This window comes from Salvelinus fontinalis, chromosome 38, assembly GCF_029448725.1.
Source record: "Salvelinus fontinalis isolate EN_2023a chromosome 38, ASM2944872v1, whole genome shotgun sequence".
Lineage (NCBI taxonomy): Eukaryota > Metazoa > Chordata > Actinopteri > Salmoniformes > Salmonidae > Salvelinus > Salvelinus fontinalis.
Genome location: NC_074702.1, coordinates 32,493,833 through 32,503,326, shown reverse-complemented (window position 1 = coordinate 32,503,326; position 9,494 = coordinate 32,493,833).

Genomic DNA, 9,494 nt, shown 5'->3' with positions numbered 1-9,494 from the left:
TGTACCAGTGATTGTCTGAGGGGGGAGTTTGTCGCCTCTTCCTCCTCGTGTTGATTATTCCGGGTTCAGGATTCAAACCACCATGGACATGAGCTGTAGCTCTTCGTCTCTCTGGTCTAAAGGAAGGTGAGTTCATTTCTTCACCTCGTGTTGAGGTTCAAAGTTCCAACCATTTCAGACGTGTAGCGACCGCTCCACACTTTTCTCGTCTAATGTTAATTCTGTTACCAAGGCTTTTTATGCACTCTGGCCAAAGGGGATTGCTCCGTCCGTCTGTCACACTCTTCTGACCTCACACAGGATGTGGCTACTTAATGTGCAAAGAATAGGATTAGAAGTTATCTCTCATGACTCCTAAAATCACATCCACATCATTTTTCATATCCTATGTATAACGTATTGGATGGAAACTTGACAGATTTCCAAGTTACAGTATTTCGTCCATACAGTTTTTAATGACATTGCAAAATGAAAAACAATATGACATTAGTTTTCTACATCTCCCCACTGACCATTCCCCACATTCTTTATGTTAGAAATATTGTTCCATTGTCCACTTTTTGGACGTTAGCGTTTTGGGTGGGGAAAAAGTCTCTGGAGACAAAGGGACATTCCTTTAGCCAATACTGGAGGGTAGAGAGAGAGTCCTCTCCTGCTTCATTTACGACCGGGTGTTGAGGTGTCAAACCCCCACTCCAGTTCCATCCTCCCCTCTGCCAAACTGATCTGACCCATTGTCATCCTCACAGGACAGTCATGACAACAAGACAGAACAGTAACGCACAGTAAAATATTTCTAACAGAATCACTAAAAAGTCCTAGCAAAGACATGTTTGCTCCTCTGTCCCTTCATATTGAAGTGGGAAATTAATATATTAGTCATCAATCTGAAACATTTTAAGAAAGAGGATATGAACATTAAACAGAAGTTGGATAATGACAATTTTAACCCATTTTAAATGGTAAAGTTTTGCTTAATCCTAATACATGTTGTGATATTTACACAACCTTTTAGAAACACACACTCCATAATCCTGAGGACATTGTTCCTGACAGAGGTTCCCCCGATTGAGCACAGCTCGGCAGTCTTAAAAAAAAAGAAACTTACATTTTTACATTTGGCTTTGTGTAGAGGCAATAAAGAGACAATAACATATTATCTTTTTCAAAAGTTGTCTGACATATCATTCTTCCTCTTCTCTGCAACTGCGCACATGTGTGAGTTTGAGTGAGCGACAGGGAGAATGAGCAAGAGAGAAAAGGAAGAAACATTACATGACTCACCGAGGTAGATGTCTGTTGAATTAGGACACAATGGTTTTGCATCTGAAAAAAAAATGTTGCTTTACAAATGTATTCTATAAGAAGCGGTGTTATATCAATTGGATCTACTTACACTACACTCTTAGTGTTCCAAAAGGGTTATTTGGCTGTCCCAATAGGAGAAACCCTTTGAAGAACCCTTTTTGGTTAAATACCTAGGTATTTGTAGTTGTCCACGTATTCTAAGTCAGAGCCGTCCAGAGTAGTGATGCTGGACGGGCGAGCAGGTGCGGGCAGTGATCGGTTGAATAGCATGCATTTAGTTTTACTTGCGTTTAAGAGCAGTTGGAGGCCACGGAAGGAGAGTTGTATGGCATTGAAGCTCGTCTGGAGGTTAGTTAACACTGTTGTCACACCCTGGCCTTAGTTATCTTTGTTTTCATTATTATTTTAGTTAGGTCAGGGTATGACATGGGGAAGTTTGTGTGTTTTTTGTATTGTCTAGGGTGTTGTATGGTTTAGGGGGTTTAGTAGAGGAGATGGTTTAGTGTTCAGTGTAGGTGTCTAGGAAAGTCTATGGTTGCCTGAATTGGGTCTCAATTAGAGACAGCTGGTTATTGTTGTCTCTGATTGGGAGCCATATTTAAGGCAACCATAGGCTTTAGCTTTTTGTGGGTAATTGTCTATGTCAGTATGTAATGGTCAGTGTCAGCACCATTTTGTTATTATAGCTTCACGGTCGTCAGTTTGTTATTTTGTTTGTTTAGTTGTATAGTGTTCGTTTCGTGTTTTTTTTCCCTCTTCTGAATAAAAGAAGATGTACTTTCCACACGCTGCGCCTTGGTCCAATCTCTCTCCCTTCGACGATCGTGACAGAATTACCCACCAATCCAGGACCAAGCGGCGTGTCAAGCGGCAACAGGACCCACCTACACAGGATTCATGGACATGGGAGGAGATATTGGATGGAAAGGGACCTTGGGCACAACCGGGAGAATATCGCCTCCCTCGTGAAGAGCTGGAGGCAGCTAAAGCCGAGAGGAGGCGATATGAGGAGGCAGCACGGAAGCAAGGCTGGAAGCCCGTGAGTACAACCCAAAAATTTCTTGGGGGGAGCCTTAAAGGGAGTGTGGCGAAGTCAGGTAGGAGACCTGCGCCTACTCCCTGTACTTACCGTGGAGAGCGAGAGTACGGGCAGACACCGTGTTACGCAGTAGAGCGCATGGTGTCTCCTGTACGCGTTCATAGCCCGGTTCGGTACATTCCAGCTCCACGTATCGGCCGGGCTAGATTGAGCGTTGAGCCGGATGTCATGAAGCCGGCCCAACGCATCTGGTCACCAGTGCGTCTCCTCGGGCCGGCTTACATGGCACCAGCCTTACGCATGGTGTCCCCGGTTCGCCTACATAGCCCGGTGCGGGTTATTCCACCTCCCCGCACTGGTCGGGCGACGGGGAGCATACAACCAGGTAAGGTTGGGCAGGCTCAGTGCTCAAGGGAGCCAGACCGCCTGCACGGTCCGGTATTTCCGGCGCCACCTCCCCGCCCCAACCCAGTACCACCATTGCCTCCTCCACGCACTAGCCCTATGGTGCGTGTCTCCCGCCCTTTACCACCAGTGCCTAAACCACGCACCAAGCCTCCTGTGTGTCCCCAGAGTCCTGTGCGTCCTGTTGCTGCTCCCCGCACTAGCCCTGAGATGCGTGTCCCCAGTCCGGTACCACCAGTTCCGGCACCACGCACTAGGCCTAATGTGCGCTCCCAGGGTCCAGTATGCCCTGTTCCTTCTCCCTGCACTAGCCTGAAGGTGCGTGTCCTTAGCCCGGTGCCTCCAGTTCCGGCACCACGCACCAGGCCTACAGTGCGCCTCATCCGGCCAGAGCCATCCGTCTGCCCAGTGCCATCTGAGCCATCCGTCTGCCCAGCGCCATCTGAGCCATCCGTCTCCCCAGCGCCATCTGAGCCATCCGTCTCCCCAGCGCCGTCTGAGCCATCCGTCTGTCCAGAGCCATTAGAGCCGCCCGTCTGTCCCGAGCCGTCAGAGCCGTTAGTCAGTCAGGAGCCGCTAGAGCCATTCATCAGTCAGGATCTGCCAGAGCCGCCAACCAGACAGGATCTGCCAGAGCCGCCAACCAGACAGGATCTGCCAGAGCCGCCAACCAGACAGGATCTGCCAGAGCCGCCGACCAGACAGGATCTGCCAGAGCCGCCAACCAGACAGGATCTGCCAGAACCGCCAACCAGACAGGATCTGCCAGAGCCGTCAGCCAGCCATGAGCGTCCAGATCCGTCAGCCAGCCATGAGCAGCCAGATCCGTCAGCCAGCCATGAGCAGCCAGATCCGTCAGCCAGCCATGAGCAGCCAGATCCGTCAGCCAGCCATGAGCAGCCAGATCCGTCAGCCAGCCATGAGCAGCCAGATCCGTCAGCCAGCCATGAGCAGCCAGATCCGTCAGCCAGCCATGAACAGCCAGATCCGTCAGCCAGCCATGAGCAGCCAGATCCGTCAGCCAGCCATGAGCCGTCCAGCCAGGATCCGCCAGAGCCGTCCAGCCAGGATCCGCCAGAGCCGTCCAGCCAGGATCCGCCAGAGCCGTCATTCAGTCCGGAGCTGCCGTCCCTCAGTCCGGAGCTGCCCCTTATCCTGGTGCTGCCCCTTATCCCGGTGCTGCCCCTTATCCCGGTGCTGCCCCTTAGTCCGGTACTGCCCCTTAGTCCGGTGCTGCCCCTTAGTCCGGTGCTGCCACTTAGTCCGGTGCTGCCCCTTATTCCAGTGGGGTTAAGAAAGCAGGTAGTGACTATGGTGGGGTGGGGACCACGACCAGTGCCAGAGCCGCCACCGTGGACAGACGCCCACCCAGACCCTCCCCTAGACTTTATGCTGGTGCGCCCGGAGTTCGCACCTTAAGGGGGGGGTTATGTCACACCCTGGCCTTAGTTATCTTTGTTTTCATTATTATTTTAGTTAGGTCAGGGTGTGACATGGGGAAGTTTGTGTGTTTTTTGTATTGTCTAGGGCACAGGTGTCAAACTCATTCCACGGGGGGCCGAGTGTCTGCGGGTTTTCGCTCCTCCCTTGTACTTGATTGATGAATTAACATCACTAATTAGTTAGGAACTCCCCACACCTGGTTGTCTAGGGCTTTATTGAAAGGAAAAACCAAAAAACCTGCAGACACTAGGCCCTCCGTGGAATGAGTTTGACACCCCTGGTCTAGGGTGTTGTATGGTTTAGGGGGTTTAGTAGAGGAGATGGTTTAGTGTTCAGTGTAGGTGTCTAGGAAAGTCTATGGTTGCCTGAATTGGGTCTCAATTAGAGACAGCTGGTTATTGTTGTCTCTGATTGGGAGCCATATTTAAGGCAACCATAGGCTTTAGCTTTTTGTGGGTAATTGTCTATGTCAGTATGTAATGGTCAGTGTCAGCACCATTTTGTTATTATAGCTTCACGGTCGTCAGTTTGTTATTTTGTTTGTTTAGTTGTATAGTGTTCGTTTTGTGTTTTTTTTCCCTCTTCTGAATAAAAGAAGATGTACTTTCCACACGCTGCGCCTTGGTCCAATCTCTCTCCCTTCGACGATCGTGACAACTGTGTCCAAAGAGGGGGCAGAAGTATACAGAATGGTGTTGTCTGCGTAGAGGTGTATCAGAGAATCACCAGCAGCAAGAGCAACATCATTGATGTATACAGAGAAGAGTATAATATAGTATATAATATATAACAATATATTATAATAATAATAATATATATAATAGTATATATTATATAATATATAATATAATAACTTCAGCCATTAGCTAGCTAGCTAGTCAGACATCAACAGCGTTAGTTTACGTCCAAATGCCAGTCCTACATTTTTGTAACACTACTAGTAGCTAGCTAACGTTACTCCATAGTCCAAGTTACAGTAAGAACTAGCTAACTTCAGCCACATTTCTCTGTCAGACAGGACACTACTCAAACTGCTGAGAAAACAAATTGCTTGCTAATGATATTAACAGCGCCTCTGGCTCTGTTGTGCACTGACTGCAGTGTGCAAATTCATGTTTGGTAGCATCAGAAAATCTCACCAGTTTAACATCCATAACGTCCATCTTAGTTCTTATTGCAGGACTTTGACTGTGGGAAATCACCTTTCCAATCAGCCTATTGTGTGTATTGTCCATTCATACTGCTCTCTACAGGCTAACCTATGAATTGTGCACCCATGAAATGGGGTATCTGCATTCTTAGTGGCACTCAGAACACAACTGTGTAGAGTTTACACAAATATTAACGTCTTAGCTTTTATTGTGCAGAAAAACACTAATTAGTAAAACAAAGAGAAACTAAATAATTGTAGCTGAGTGTGTCCACAACATAAACACATGAAAAGTAAGAAACATGTAGTCACATTTCTGAAGGACGCACACTGGCCTTGGCTAAAACAAAGCATGCTAACTAAAGGAAATCACAGGAGATGACTGGAACTTATAACTTTTCTCTCGTTACTTCCTTCTCCTCAGAGCTGGAGGAGTCCCAAACTCATCCCAAACCATCTCAATTGCGTTGAGGTCGGGTCATTGTGGAGACCAGGTCATCTGATGCAGCACTCCATTACTCTCCTTCTTGGTCAAATAGCCCTTACACAGCCTGGTGGTGTGGATGGCATATCGCTGCAGAATGCTGTGGTAGCCATGCTGGTTAAGTGTGCCTTGAATTCTAAATAAAACAAAGCACCCCCACTCCTCCTCCTCCATGCTTCATGTTGGGAACCATACATGCAGAGATCATCCGTCCACCTACTCTGCCCTTCCTGCAGGCTCATCCTGATATGACCCTCCAAAGACATGGCGGTTCTCAAATTTGGACTCATCGGACCAAAGGACAGATTTCCACCAGTCCAATGTCCATTGCTCATGTTTCTTGGCCCAAGCATGTCTCTTCTTCATATTGGTGTCCTTTAGTAGTGGTTTCTTTGCAGCAATTTGACCATGAAGGCCTTATTCACGCTGTCTCCTTTGAACAGTTGATGTTGAGATGTGTCTGATACTTGAACTCTGTGAAGCATTTATTTGGGCTGCAATCTGAGGTGCAGTTAATTGCCAATTTCTGAGTCGGGTAACTCTAATGAACTTATCCTCTGCAGCAGAGGTAACTCTGGATCTTCCTTTCCTGTGGCGGTCCTCATGAGAGCCTGTTTCATCATAGCGCTTGATGGTTTTTGCAACTGCACTTTTCCGGATTGACTGACCTTCATGTCTTAAAGTAATGCTGGACTGTCGTTTCTCTTTGCTTATTTGAGCTGTTCTTGCCATGATATGGACTAGGTCTTGTTAATTGAAATTCCAGATGAGTACCTCATGAAGCTGGTTGACTGGTACTGTATGTGTAGGGTTAGTTGGTGGTGCAGTATTTTCCTTTTCCCTTTTCCCCCTTCCTTTTTTATTGTTTTATCACAAAATGTAAATTGATTGACCACACTGTACCGCACAGTAGGTGGTGGTATGCACAAACAAAATGTGCTAACGCCAAGATACCAAAGAAGAAGTACACATAAGGCTTTGCATTTAGTCCAAAAAGTGTATTACTTTGCTGTGTTTTTTTTGCATATTACTTTAGTGCCTTTGTTGCATATATGCATATATGCATATTTTTCTTTTCACTCTGTTAAGTTAGTATTGTGGAGTCACTACAATGTTGTTGATCCATCCTCAGTTTTCTCCAATTACAGCCATTGAACTCAACAATAAAATCACCAATCACCAATCACTCATGGTGAAGCTGTTTCCTTCCTGTCCTGCAGCTCAGTTCAGAAGGACGGCTGCATCTTTGATGTGTCTGGGTGGTTTAATACATCATCCACAGCATAATTATTAACTTGACCATGCCAAAAATATATATTCAATGTCTGATTTGTTATTGTTACCCATCTACCCTTCTTTATGAGGCTTTTGAAAAGCTCCTTTGCCTTTGTAGTTGAATCTGTGCTTGAAATTCAATACTTGACTGATGGACCTTACAGATGTTGTATGTTTGACAGACAGAGGAAGGGGTAGACATTAAAAATTAATGTCAACCCCTATTATTTCACACAGAGTCTATATAACCTCTGTGATTTGTTAAGCCAAATGTTACTTCTGAACTAATTTAGTCTTGCCTAAACAAATGGGGTGTACTTATACAATGACTCTATTTTATTTATTTAATTTGTAGAATTTGTAGAATATTCTTTTCACTTTGACATTCTGGAGCATTTTGTGTAGATCAATGGCAAACACAATGCAATTAAATCTATTTCAATCCCACTTTGTAACTCACATGTATTTATTTTTGTTCAAGGGGGTGTAGACTTTCTGTAACGGTCCTGACCTGTTTTATGTTGTTTTTGTATGTGTTTATGGTCAGGGCGTGTGTTTTTGGGTGGGCAGTCTATGTTTTGTATTTCTAGGTTGGTTTTTGTGTTCGGCCTGGTATGATTCTCAATTAGAGACAGGTGTGTGTCGTTTGTCTCTAATTGAGAGTCATACTAAGGCAGCCAGGGTTTCACTGGGGTTTTGTGGGTGTTTGTTCCTGTGTCCTCACAGGACGGTTGAAGGTTAGTCACATTTGTTGTTTTGTAGTTTTGTAGTGTCTTGTTTTGCTGTTGTCATTAAAAGATGGCTTATTTCCCTCAATCCGCATCTTGGTCCTATCCATGCTCCTCCTCGTCTAAGGGGGAGAACAACAATGACTGCCTTTACACTTTCTATTAGCACTATATGTATGTACATATATAAACTCAGCAACAACAAAAAAAGTCCCTTTTTCAGGACCCTGTCATTCAAAGATAATTCATAAAAATCCAAATAACTTCACAGATCTTCATTGTAAAGGGTTTAAACACTGTTTCCCATGCTTGTTCAATGAACCATAAGCAATTCATGAACACGCACCTGTGGAACGGTCGTTAAGACACTAACAGCTTAGGCAATTAAGGTCACAGTTATGAAAACTTAGGACATTAAAGAGGCCTTTCTACGGACTCTGAAAAACACCAAAAGAAAGATGCCCAGGGTCCCTGCTCATCTGCGTGAATGTGCCTTATGCATGCTGTAAGGAGACATGAGGACTACAGATGTGGCCAGGGAAATAAATTGCAGTGTCCGTACTGTGAGACGCCTAAGACAGCGCTACAGGGAGACAGGACGGACAGATTATCGTCCTCGCAGTGGCAGACCATGTGTAACAACACCTGCACAGGATCGGTACATCCGAACATCACACCTGCGGGACAGGTAAAGATTGGCAACAATAACTGCCCGAGTTACACCAGGAACGCACAATCCCTCCATCAGTGCTCAGACTGTCCGCAATAGGCTGAGAGAGGCTGGACTGAGGGCTTGTAGGCCTGTTGTAAGGCAGGTCCTCACCAGACATCACTGGCAACAACATTGGCTATGGGCATAAATCCACCGTCGCTGGACCAGTCAGGACTGGCAAAAAGTGCTCTTCACTGACCAGTCGTGTTTTTGTCTCACCAGGGGTGATGGTCGGATTTGCGTTTATTGTCAAAGGAATGACCGTTACACCGAGCGTTACGCTGGAGCAGGATCGATTTGGAGGTGGAGGGTCCGTCATGGTTCGGTGTGTCACAGCATCATCGGACTGAGCTTGTTGTCTATCGGCCTATATCGAATCTTCCATTCCTCTCAAAAATGTTAGAAAAAGCTGTTGCACAGCAACTCACTGAATTCCTGAGGACAAATGTATACGAAATGCTTCAGTCTGGTTTTAGACCCCATCATAGCACTGAGACTGCACTTGTGAAGGTGGTAAATTACATTTTAATGGCGTCACACCGAGGCTCTGCATCTGTCCTCGTGCTCCTAGACCTTAGTGCTGCTTTTGATACCATTGATCACCACATTCTTTTGGAGAGATTGGAAACCCAAATTGGTCTACACGGAAAAGTTCTGGCCTGGTTTAGATCTTATCTGTCGGAAAGATATCAGTTTGTCTCTGTGAATGGTTTGTCCTCTGACAAATGAACTGTAAATTTCGGTGTTCCTCAAGGTTCCGTTTTAGGACCACTATTGTTTTCACTATATATTTTACCTCTTGGGGATGTCATTCGAAAACATAATGTTAACTTTCACTGCTATGCGGGTGACACGTACATTTCAATGAAACATGGTGAAGCCCCAAAATTGCCCTAACTAGAAACCTGTGTTTCAGACATAAGGAAGTGGATGGCTGCATACTTTCTACT